Raw genomic sequence first — 13531 nt, 5'->3', positions numbered from 1 at the left:
GCAACATTCAACATGGGTAGGTGGGACACAGTAAATGCAATCTTTGACATGGGTAGGTGGGACACAGTACGGTAAATGCAACGTTTGACATGGGTAGGTGGGACACAGTAAATGCAACATTCGACATGGGTAGGTGGGACACAGTACGGTAAATGCAACGTTTGACATGGGTAGGTGGGACACAGTAAATGCAACGTTTGACATGGGTAGGTGGCACACAGTAAATGCAATCTTTGACATGGGTAGGTGGCACACAGTAAATGCAATGTTTGACATGGGTAGGTGGCACACAGTAAATGCAACGTTTGACATGGGTAGGTGGGACACAGTAAATGCAACATTCGACATGGGTAGGTGGCACACAGTAAATGCAACGTTTGACATGGGTAGGTGGGACACAGTAAATGCAACATTCGACATGGGTAGGTGGGACACAGTAAATGCAACATTCGACATGGGTAGGTGGCACACAGTAAATGCAACGTTTGACATGGGTAGGTGGGACACAGTAAATGCAACATTCGACATGGGTAGGTGGCACACAGTAAATGCAACATTTGACATGGGTAGGTGGGACACAGTAAATGCAACATTTGACATGGGTAGGTGGCACACAGTAAATGCAATCTTTGACATGGGTAGGTGGGACACAGTAAATGCAACGTTTGACATGGGTAGGTGGCACACAGTAAATGCAACGTTTGACATGGGTAGGTGGGACACAGTAAATGCAACATTCGACATGGGTAGGTGGCACACAGTAAATGCAACGTTTGACATGGGTAGGTGGGACACAGTAAATGCAACATTCGACATGGGTAGGTGGGACACAGTAAATGCAGCGTTTGACATGGGTAGGTGGGACACAGTAAATGCAACATTCGACATGGGTAGGTGGCACACAGTAAATGCAACATTTGACATGGGTAGGTGGGACACAGTAAATGCAACATTTGACATGGGTAGGTGGCACACAGTAAATGCAATCTTTGACATGGGTAGGTGGGACACAGTAAATGCAACATTTGACATGGGTAGGTGGGACACAGTAAATGCAACATTTGACATGGGTAGGTGGCACACAGTAAATGCAATCTTTGACATGGGTAGGTGGGACACAGTAAATGCAATCTTTGACATGGGTAGGTGGGGCACAGTAAATGCAACGTTTGACATGGGTAGGTGGGACACAGTAAATGCAATCTTTGACATGGGTAGGTGGGACACAGTAAATGCAATCTTTGACATGGGTAGGTGGGACACAGTAAATGCAACCTTTGACATGGGTAGGTGGCACATAGTAAATGCAACGTTTGACATGGGTAGGTGGGACACAGTAAATGCAACATTCGACATGGGTAGGTGGGACACTGTAAATGCAACGTTTGACATGGGTAGGTGGGACACAGTAAATGCAACATTTGACATCGGTAGGTGGCACACAGTAAATGCAATCTTTGACATGGGTAGGTGGCACACAGTAAATGCAACGTTTGACATGGGTAGGTGGCACACAGTAAATGCAACATTCGACATGGGTAGGTGGGACACAGTAAATGCAATCTTTGACATGGGTAGGTGGGACACAGTACGGTAAATGCAATGTTTGACATGGGTAGGTGGGACACAGTAAATGCAACCTTTGACATGGGTAGGTGTGACACAGTAAAGGCAATCTTTTACGTGGGTAGGTGTGACACTGTAAATGCAACCTTTGACATGGGTAGGTGGGAAACAGTAAATGCAACATTCGACATGGGTAGGTGGGACACAGTAAATGCAACGTTTGACATGGGTAGGTGGGACACAGTAAATGCAACATTCAACATGGGTAGGTGGGACACAGTAAATGCAATCTTTGACATGGGTAGGTGGGACACAGTACGGTAAATGCAACGTTTGACATGGGTAGGTGGGACACAGTAAATGCAACATTCGACATGGGTAGGTGGGACACAGTACGGTAAATGCAACGTTTGACATGGGTAGGTGGGACACAGTAAATGCAACGTTTGACATGGGTAGGTGGCACACAGTAAATGCAATCTTTGACATGGGTAGGTGGCACACAGTAAATGCAATGTTTGACATGGGTAGGTGGCACACAGTAAATGCAACGTTTGACATGGGTAGGTGGGACACAGTAAATGCAACATTCGACATGGGTAGGTGGCACACAGTAAATGCAACGTTTGACATGGGTAGGTGGGACACAGTAAATGCAACATTCGACATGGGTAGGTGGGACACAGTAAATGCAACATTCGACATGGGTAGGTGGCACACAGTAAATGCAACGTTTGACATGGGTAGGTGGGACACAGTAAATGCAACATTCGACATGGGTAGGTGGCACACAGTAAATGCAACATTTGACATGGGTAGGTGGGACACAGTAAATGCAACATTTGACATGGGTAGGTGGCACACAGTAAATGCAATCTTTGACATGGGTAGGTGGGACACAGTAAATGCAACGTTTGACATGGGTAGGTGGCACACAGTAAATGCAACGTTTGACATGGGTAGGTGGGACACAGTAAATGCAACATTCGACATGGGTAGGTGGCACACAGTAAATGCAACGTTTGACATGGGTAGGTGGGACACAGTAAATGCAACATTCGACATGGGTAGGTGGGACACAGTAAATGCAGCGTTTGACATGGGTAGGTGGGACACAGTAAATGCAACATTCGACATGGGTAGGTGGCACACAGTAAATGCAACATTTGACATGGGTAGGTGGGACACAGTAAATGCAACATTTGACATGGGTAGGTGGCACACAGTAAATGCAATCTTTGACATGGGTAGGTGGGACACAGTAAATGCAACATTTGACATGGGTAGGTGGGACACAGTAAATGCAACATTTGACATGGGTAGGTGGCACACAGTAAATGCAATCTTTGACATGGGTAGGTGGGACACAGTAAATGCAATCTTTGACATGGGTAGGTGGGGCACAGTAAATGCAACGTTTGACATGGGTAGGTGGGACACAGTAAATGCAATCTTTGACATGGGTAGGTGGGACACAGTAAATGCAATCTTTGACATGGGTAGGTGGGACACAGTAAATGCAACGTTTGACATGGGTAGGTGGGACACAGTAAAGGCAATCTTTGACATGGGTAGGTGGGACACAGTAAATGCAACATTTGACATGGGTAGGTGGGACACAGTAAATGCAACGTTTGACACTAGTTAGGGGGGGTCACCATAGATGCAACCTTCACTTTAGTTAGGTGGAAAAAAAAACTCCTGGCCCACTGTTGCCATGGCAACAGCAAAAAATTACATTTTTTAATACCTTGTCCCGAATGTATCTCCTACAAATTATGGGGGGAAAAAACCTTGCTCATTGTGGGCCCAAAGTTACTTCTGATATTTGTTTACTTTTAATACAACATTGTGATACTTTCCAGAACAAAGCGAGGTCCGCAGTATTATTTGACAACTTTGTTTGTTTAAAAGTGGAGGCTTTTAGCAATACAAAAAAAAGGTGATAAATTGAAAAGATGAAACAGTGAAAACACGTAATTATCTTGATTTAACTATTACCGCAAATGGCAAACTTAAGGAAGGGCTTAAAAATCTTTAAAAAAGGCTCAAATAGCACTTTACCCCCTTAAAACAAAACTTTGTTTAATTCCCAACCTAAGTATGATACTTAAGTATCGTTACGGTATGTTCAGGAGTATCTTAAAAACTCCAGTCATGTGATCTATAGTGAGCTATAGGGATATATCCCCTTGATTCTTTCATTAAAAAACAGTCAATACAATTTTATAATTGGATCCAACATGCATAACAAACTTTCAACAGCTCAATTAACCAAAATCAAATTTAAATCAACAAACTATTTGGAAAATAACGACAGATGCAGTAATTATAACGAGAAAAACAAGCTTATAACATATAGAACAATTAAACAATATTGAATTTGAACCATATCTAATCGTTAATAGTGACTCGCGTACTCCACCTGAGCCACCATAATCTCCAATTCAATCTGCCGCCATAAGTGTATTTGTAAAAAGGGCTGTATCATAAATGAGGAATTTTCTTTTCTTATGGAGTGTAGCAGCTACACTCGCATGAGGGAAGTTCTGCTTGAAGTTGTCAAAACAGGGTTAATGGTGCACAGAAGAAAACAATGTACTATCAGGGGGAAATTTCTGTACTCTCTCGGGGTCTCCACACTTGCCAGGGGGGAAACTCGTCTCGTCTCTCTATCTCGTCCCCTTGAGGTACGGGATCGGGAAAGTCACTTTAACTTTACAGTCAAATAAGACACACACAACGAAATACGTTTCAACTCTCGTCTTAGTCGATCTTTTGGAGCACTCTATAAAACACAGCGCCCTGGGGAAAAGTCCCCAAGACTCTCACAAGGCTGAACCAAGACTCGCCCAAGACTGGACTGCCTCAAGGCTCGCCCCTGGACTGCACTCTCGACTGCCCAGGACTGCCTTCTCTCTCTACTGCGTCTGTCGTGCTGTGTTCGTCAAGACCAACTCAAACTCTCTTTATTCATTTTCAAAACTCTAACCAATTACAAAACAGTAAAAAGACTCTAGGGCGTAACCTTCAATCATAAAGCCAATCATACTAAGTACTGAATACGTCATATCTTTTGATTAATCGTTCACTACATTAATAACTATGGAATACCAACTGTCAGAATCGCGACGGATATCTCGTATCTCGTAATTAGTTCCAAATCACTGAGCCAAGTTCCGTCCAAAACTTCAAATAGGCCTACACGATGACAGACATAACACAGCAATTCGCTAATAATCAACTAATTAAGTCGGTCAACAGATACGCGAAAACTAATTCATGACAGTACTTTACATACGTTTTATACGTCGCCATGAGTCCCATGTCAAACAGGATGCGAGGCAATGACCACCACCCTTTAATAATACTAAAGTTTAACTATTCATGTATTTTGTTTGTTTCTTTCATTTTTCTTTATGTTTGATTTTCTCTCAGTGTTATTGTTCTTCTGATTTTTGTTGTAACCATTTCTCTCTCTCTCGACTGAGAAAATTCAGATAACCTGATGAACTGAGGACATGCGAGTCACAGTGTTGTACATTTTGTACTCTCATCTAGTTAGATTATTTAAATAAATGAGTCACGTCAGTTGCACATATGAAATAAGGAAACATTTAGGAATGTGTCGGCTATGATTAAATTAGAGTTTCTGAAAGTTGCTTTCTCAGACACAAAGTCCATAGAACAGGGAATGTACCGGTAATAATATTTATCGCATAATCGTATCCTTATTTGGATATTGACTCAGAAAAACGAAATTACAATACCGGTAAAGACGAAAAACCGAAGTAGCAAAATGGAAGCACTAAAATTGAAAAGAATATAAAATAAAGAAAATTTTTATTTAGGGGCAGCTGGTTGTTTTTCGTAATGATTTTCTCTGGCACTGAAACAATTATAGTTTTGTTATTTTTTGGCTAAATTTTTTAATAAATCAGTTTATTAGTATTTGTGTTGTTGCAATTTATTAAATTTATTTCCTTCAACATTTTAGTCCTCTCATTTTCTTACAGCGTGCACTCAAGTAAGAAGAGCATTCAATCTCATTTTGGTCACAAGCAGTGCACTTTCTACCACTGCAAGGATTTTTTTATATCGTCCTTTCTCTATTTCTAAATTATGGGTGCTAAATCTCAATTTTGTTAACACTGCTCTATGTTTTGCATTTGTTACTGTTAGATAATTTTTATACTGGCAATTCCTCTTTAGCGTTCTATATGCATAATGCATTTGTTCTTGAATCTTGTTTTCGAATAATTAGTCCCCGTTCGGACGCAGTCCGAAAACGGGGACTTATGTTTTGACCTCTGTGTGTCCGTGCGTGCGTGCGTGTGTGTGTGCGTCCGGACCTGTATCTTAGAGATGCCTGGACCAATCACAGTCAAACTTCATACATACATCATACATGATATTATACATATGCATGTCAATTTGTTTCTTGTTCTGATTTAAGATGGCAGAATGGCAGCCATTTTTGTGCTAAAAATCATCAAAATCAAGCATTTCTCGGCTGTTTACAGATGGATTTTGTTCAAACTTGGTATATACATTAGACATTATAGGACCTTGATGCACATCATTTTGTTTTACAATCTGATTCAAGATGGCCGAATAGCGGCCATTTTTGTGCTAAAAATCATCAAAATCAAGCATTTCTCGGCTGTTTACAGATGGATTTTGTTCAAACTTGGTATATACATTAGACATTATGAGACCTTGATGCAAATAATTTTGTTTTTCAGATAAGATTAAAAATGGCCGACTGGCGGCCATTTTGTTTTAATGAATGTGGTTCTCGTGCCATATCTCTGACTTGCTTTCACTGATTATGTTCAAATTTTAAATATTCATTATACATCATGTCATAGATAAACAGATATATGTATTGGTTTGACGATCCTATTCAAAATGGCCGACTGGCGGCCATTTTGTTTTAATGAATGTGGTTCTTGTGCCATATCTCTGACTTGCTTTCACTGCTTATGTTCAAATTTTAAATATTCATTATACATCATGTCATAGATAAACAGATATATGTATTGGTTTGACGATCCTATTCAAAATGGCCGAATGGTGGTCATTTTTGTGCTAAAAAATCATCAAATGTCAAGCATTTCTGGCATTTATGGATGGATTTCGTTCAAACTTGGTACATACATTAGACATTACAGGTTCCTGATGCATGTCATTTTATTTTTTTCAGATTGGATTCAAAATGGTTGACTGGTGGCCATTTTGTTTTAATGATTGGGCTTCTAGAGCCATATCTCTTAAATGCTTTGACTGATTATATTCAAATTTTATATATTCGTTATACATCATGTTATATATATACATGTAATCAAAATGGCTGATTTTGAATGCTGTTCCAGAGCAATATCTCTCAATATGGACAAGTACTTTTTTGACGATCATATACAAATGTCAATCATTTTAATGTTAAAAAAATCATACTCCTGACATGGTTATATTCCAGCTATATTACTATAAACAAAACTATATATCTTAAATTTGATAACTAACGGGGACTGTGCCATGCATGGCTTGTTTTTTGAGATTAATGCAAATTGTGTTGATTAGATTGGTCACAGTCCGGACTCAGTAGATTGGTGTTACAATCATTGTTTTCCCATGGCGTATCTATTTCTAGATAGTGCAAAAATACCAGATACCCAATTAGGTCTGCCTTTACCATCCATCTCTATGCCAAGTCTGTATGCTTTATGGACTAGTGTGTTTTCATTCTTTGTTTTTATTTTTAGCCAATATTTTAACATTTATTTTATACTAGTCAGTAATAGGGTGTCTACTACCCAATTCCAAAATACATACCAAATGTAACTGTGATTTCGAAATTTGTTATGAAATTTCTCCATGGGTAGGCCACTCTCAAAAATATTTTTGTAGTACGCATTCGCTCATCCATATTTCGCTGCAATAGATCAGGATAGGTTTTACCAGCAGCACACAAATGTTATAATTTTTGTCTAGCTTTTATTAGCTCCGCGGTCGACTTTGTCGAGCGGAGCTTATCATATGAGTGATTGTCCGTCGTCGTCCATCGTCGTCCGTGTCAATGTTTTACTTTTTAGACTTCTTCTTGAAAACTACAAGCCTGAATGCTTTGATACTTGGTGTATATGTACCTTGGGTAGACCTCTCTCAGATTTGTTCATTTCATGATCATATCTTCAATTCTCTAATTTTGGTGAATATTTTGTCATTTTTGGTAAAAAGTGATATTTTCGACTTCTTGTTAAAAACCGCAAGTCCAATTGCTTTGATATTACATATATAGGTACTACATGTGGACCTCTCTCAGATTTGTTCATTTCATGATCCTATCTTCAATTCTCTAATTTTGGTGAATATTTTTGTAATTTTTGGTAAAAAGTGATATTTTCAACTTCTTGTTAAAAACCGCAAGTCCAATTGTGTTGATATTACATATATAGATACTACATGTGAACCACTTTCAAATTTGTTCATTTCATGATGATATCTTCAATTCTCTAATTTTGGTGAATATTTTTGTCATTTTTGGTAAAAACTGATATTTTCGACTTCTTGTTAAAAACTGCAAGTGCAATTGCTTTGATATTACATATATAGGTACTACATGTGGACCTCTCTCAGATTTGTTCATTTTGTAATGATATCTTTAATTCTCTAATTTTGGTGAATATTTTTGTCATTTTTGGTAAAAACTGATATTTTCAACTTCTTGTTAAAAACCGCAAGTCCAATTGTGTTGATATTACATATATAGATACTACATGTGAACCACTTTCAAATTTGTTCATTTCATGATGATACAGTATCTTCAATTCTCTAATTTTGGTGAATATTTTGGTCATTTTTGGTAAAAAGTGATATTTTCGACTTCTTGTTGAAAACCGCAAGTCCAATTGCTTTGATACTACATATATAGGTACTACATGTGGACCTCTCTCAGTTTGTTCATTTCATAATGATATCTTCAATTCTCTAATTTTGGTGAATATTTTGGTCATTTTTGGTAAAAAGTGATATTTTCGACTTCTTGTTGAAAACCGCAAGTCCAATTGCTTTGATACTACATATATAGGTACTACATGTGGACCTCTCTCAGTTTGTTCATTTCATAATGATATCTTCAATTTTCTAATTTTGGTGAATATTTTTGTCATTTTTGGTAAAAAGTGGTATTTTCAACTTCTTGTTGAAAACCGCAAGTCTAATTGCTTTGATATTACATATATAGGTACTAACGGTATATGTGGACCTCTCTCAGATTTGTTCATTTTGTAATGATATCTTTAATTCTCTAATTTTGGTGAATATTTTTGTCATTTTTGGTAAAAAGTGATATTTTCGACTTCTTGTTAAAAACCACAAGTCCAATTGCTTTGATATTACATATATATGTACTACATGTGGACCTCTCTCAGATTTGTTCATTTTGTAATGATATCTTCTATTCTCTAATTTGGGTGAATATTTTTGGTAAAAAGTGATATTTTCAACTTCTTGTTAAAAACCGCAAGTCCAATTCCTTTGATATTACATATATAGGTACTACATGTGGACCTCTCTCAGATTTGTTCATATTGTAATGATATCTTTAATTCTCTAATTTTGGTGAATATTTTTGTCATTTTTGGTAAAAAGTGATATTTTCGACTTCTTGTAAAAAAACCACAAGTCCAATTGCTTTGATATTACATATATAGGTACTACATGTGGATCACTCTCAGATTTGTTCATTTTGTAATAATATCGTCAATTCTCTAATTTTGGTGAATATTTTTGTCATTTTTGGTAAAAAGTGATATTTTTGACTTCTTGTTAAAAACCGCAAGTCCAATTGCTTTGATATTACATATATAGGTACTACATATGGATCTCTCTCAGATTTGTTCATTTTGTAATGATATCTTTAATTCTCTAATTTTGGTGAATATTTTTGTCATTTTTGGTAAAAAGTGATATTTTTTTCTTGTTAAAAACCACAATCATTTATGGTGAAAAATGATATTTTTGAATTCTTGTTGAAAACAGCAAGTCCCATTGCATTGATACTGATACTAGGCTGCTTGTTTTTATACAGTTAGACCATGGACGTTAGACAGCCGAATATGTAGCTGTGCCCATTAACTATTCAAACACGAACTACTAGTAATCCTTTTCTTGTACTGAGTCTAATTGAGCAAGTCACGGAGTACTTCTTCCCTATGTGACGATTATGCCCAAAATTAGCTGCGGATCCGTAGCTCTATCTTGCGACTGACAAGTGTTTTACCTTTTTCTTTATTACTTGGACGTCTTATTTTCAAACTTTGTATTGTAAGTCGAATATAGCCAGATACCGACGACCAAAAACGGCCCTCAGGGAGCTATGATTCCACAGCTAGCCCAAAATAAACTACACGAGTTTATAGTGAGCTAGGGAGTGTGTACTACTTGCATAACTCAAGTCATTCGCGACGATCGGTCGACCAGTGCAGTGTCGCTGTCAACCTTATCGCTGCGTTGCCCTGCATGTATATGTGGCCATCTAGCTGACGATTATTACTGTCGATGCTGTGATATACACTGATAATTTAGAATCACTATATTCCCAGGATCACGCGAAGGGTCACCACGGACTATCACAGCAGACTTCATCCGATTCGGCGCCATTTTGTGACGACTGCCTATATATATACTGTATCGCTATATACTTAGTAGGCACAGTCTGCTCTGTACATTGATGTACAAGAAATATACGTCAAGGTTGGTATATTTGTGGTGTATGCTGTTTGTAGTTGTGAAAAAAAAACAAAAAACAAGACATATAAACATATACATGAAGTGATTCGTATTGATGTCGCATTGATGGCTTACTGGTCATATTCTTTTAATTATTATTATAGTAGCACACATAAGATTATGATTATTAATTTATTTGTTGAAGTTGCTGAATTTGTCATGAATGATCTTGTATGTTGTACATGACATTACGATCCATCAATACAGCAGGTATAAGGGGATAAAGGTGACTTCAATAATTACAGAGGTACATGTATATCTCTAATGAGCATCACCAGTTAGTACTTCCATGATAGAACCAAGAAATACAAAGCAAAAATATGTACTCGGTAATGCCCGAAACCATCCCACTTGTAGTAGAAATACTGACTATTAATTTGCATCATGTTTTCAGTAGGACTTGGGCCCTAGGGGGAAAGTCTCTTTAATTACTTCATGTACCTACCCCTTCAACCCATCTCACTTGTAGCGTGCATGGTTGTGGATTACTTTATATTACGATTTATGTAGAGCCAAGACAACAAAAGAAAATTGTGTATTGTAATTTTAATTGCTATTGCTATTGCTCCACTTTTTTTCTGTCTCGGTCATACCACTGGCAATAGAGCTTAAACCACAAAAATCAAAGTCAAAATAGAAATGTGTCTTGTAATTATGACAATAACAATGATCCCCTAAAACAAAACTCAAACTCATCTTGTTATTGTTAAATCGTTCATTTTGTAGAGATTCATATTTTATTGTTATGTAAATTGGCTAATTTTTGTATGCAATTTTTTGGGGGAGAACACTGCAAGTAGTATATGCAAGTAAGTAATAGCATGTACTGAAAACGGGCAGTTATGATATGATCATGGGTACCCTGAAGAAGAATTGTACTTGCCATGTCATTTAACTTTAAAGGTTGCAGAAATGTTGACAATAGTCCATGGAAAAAAAATACATCTGTTGTAACCATGCTAGCAACTTTGAACTAAATAACAGCTATAATGAAATGGCTGGATTTGTTTGACTGAACCATAATAAATCCATGAGGTGAAACCATATTGCTGGTTTTTGAGGGTGTAATAATCTGCAAAGATGAAAACCATGGTTTATAATTAGAAAGTGAAAAAAACTTGAATATTTTTCTAGATAGTTGTTTTGTTTTTCGTTTACCCAAATGCTTTAAGTCCATGAGCTGTGTATTAGAGTGCACACTTCTATGCTATCAGCCCTCAACAAATGATACAGTCCATTGATTAGTTCAGTTCAACTCAGGACATTCATTTTTAATACCTTTTTACAAAATCTCTGAAGTCCAAATTAATAGTGGGCCGCTTAGATTAGATATCAGAGCATGTCTCAAACATGAATATTCATGCGACATCACATGATGATGAAATCTGTCAAACGAAAAGCTTTCTTTCTAATTAACATTTCTAGTTTAAGTAGTAGATGAATATGTTGTCAAGCAAAGCCTTGTGAGTAAGCACAGCTGAGCAGCTTATTGCTTTACCTAAATAAGAACTGACATCACCATAGTATGTTGAAGCGCAAGAACTGCGGACATCAAGTTATTAGTGCATTCGTGAGTTGAGCGTGATTCAAGATACTATGCATGACTGCTGGTGACGTCACTACTCATAAAGACTCAAAAGAAGCATTCGGAGAGTTGAGCTATTTTCAGTACATTGTCATTGAACCTTATCACTGAACAACATTTCTGAATTTGTTTTGCCTTGAATTAGCCACCTTTTTGCCTAATTTGTTAAACAGCAAACAAAATGAACCAGCAGTACAGAGCAATTTAGATTTCTCCATATTCCTCCTGTATGTACATTGGTCGTTCTCACTGCTAACTAATACTACCGGTAGTATGTAGCAGGTACTACCTGCAGTTTGATTTACTTAAAATAGAACTGATGTAACCATAAAACATTCTTCATGTAACCTGCCATTCCAGAACTGGATCATGGCTGTGTATGGATGAATTTAGTTCAAACTTGGTACATACATTGGACATTATGGGACCTTTATGCATATCATTTTGTTACATCATACATCATGTCACACATATACATATGTATTTGTTTGACAGTTCAATTCTAGATGGCCAAATGGCATCAATTTTAATCTTAAGAATTCATCAAAATGAAGCATTTCAGCCAAATATTGGTCGTACATGGACAGATTTCATTCAAACTTGCTACAAATACATTGAACATCATAAGACTTTGATGTAATTTTGTTTTTCAGATTTGATTCAAAATGTCTGACTGGCAGATATTTTGTTTTAATGAAATCTGTTCCAGATCCATATATATGACATGCTATGACTGTTCATGTTAAAACTTTATATACAATGTATTCAGGGCTGCCGTTGAGTTCCTCAACAAAGCAGAGCTGTTCATGTTACAGTTTGTCCATCAACGTCTAGCGTCTGCCAAAGTCAACTTTTACATTTTGATTTCTTCATGAAAACGGCAACTCCACTTTCTTTGATACTTTGTATAATTGTACCGTGGGTGGATCTCTCCCAGATTTGTTCATTTTGTAGTGATATCTTTAAATCTCTAATTTTAATGAATATTTTTGTTATTTTTGGTCGTCTTGAAAATGGCAAGCCCTATTGCTGCGATATACGTGGACACCTTGTGTATACAGAGACACCATTTTAGTTGCTTTCGAATATCTATTGATCTATCTATATATGCTACGTTCACACGACAGCATTTTATTGGAGCCCTACGGCTTGAGCCAGCAAAAATGGCTGTGTATACGCGTTCGACTTGAGCCAAGTTCGGCTCCAATAAACCCTCGGGGTTGAACTCTGATAGGGCCCGACTGTGTATACGCAGGGCCCAACTATTGGAGCCTAAATCACGCCCTCAATCGTCTTCTTCAACTTGAAGTATCCTCTCGTTTCAATTATGGTGGAGACAACATCGTTCGTAACTTCACAACAGTTGAACAGGCTGTAACACATTTAAGCTGTCATGTTTCCTACTCATACGAAATACTACAGTGATGTAGATTTGTTTTGGAGTAGAAGGTCATATAAGAAATGTGGATACTTTTCAGCGAACATCTACAGATTTCTTTGTGTCGCTTTGCAAAAAAACTGTCGTAGCTCTTTGAATACATTAATTCGTTTTTTAAAACTGTTAAAAGTATTAAATACGCTACGGTT

The 13531-nt window shown here is 37.4% G+C and overlaps 1 protein-coding gene across 1 annotated transcript in view; it reads left to right on the top strand.

Moving 5' to 3' along the window:
• Nucleotides 1-9972: 9972 nt before the first annotated feature.
• LOC100378077 (proton-coupled zinc antiporter SLC30A1-like) overlaps nucleotides 9973-13531 on the top strand; it is a 33333-nt gene continuing 29774 nt past the window's right edge. Inside the window, exon 1 of the mRNA XM_002736277.4 lies at nucleotides 9973-10323. The gene's annotated coding sequence lies outside the window, so the exon portion shown is untranslated. The remainder of the gene's footprint in view (nucleotides 10324-13531) is intronic.

This window comes from Saccoglossus kowalevskii, chromosome 1 (assembly GCF_978046115.1).
Source record: "Saccoglossus kowalevskii chromosome 1, keSacKowa6.1, whole genome shotgun sequence".
Classification (NCBI taxonomy): domain Eukaryota; kingdom Metazoa; phylum Hemichordata; class Enteropneusta; family Harrimaniidae; genus Saccoglossus; species Saccoglossus kowalevskii.
Note: the sequence above shows the minus strand (reverse complement) of the source record. Positions and strands in the feature narration are given on the sequence as shown.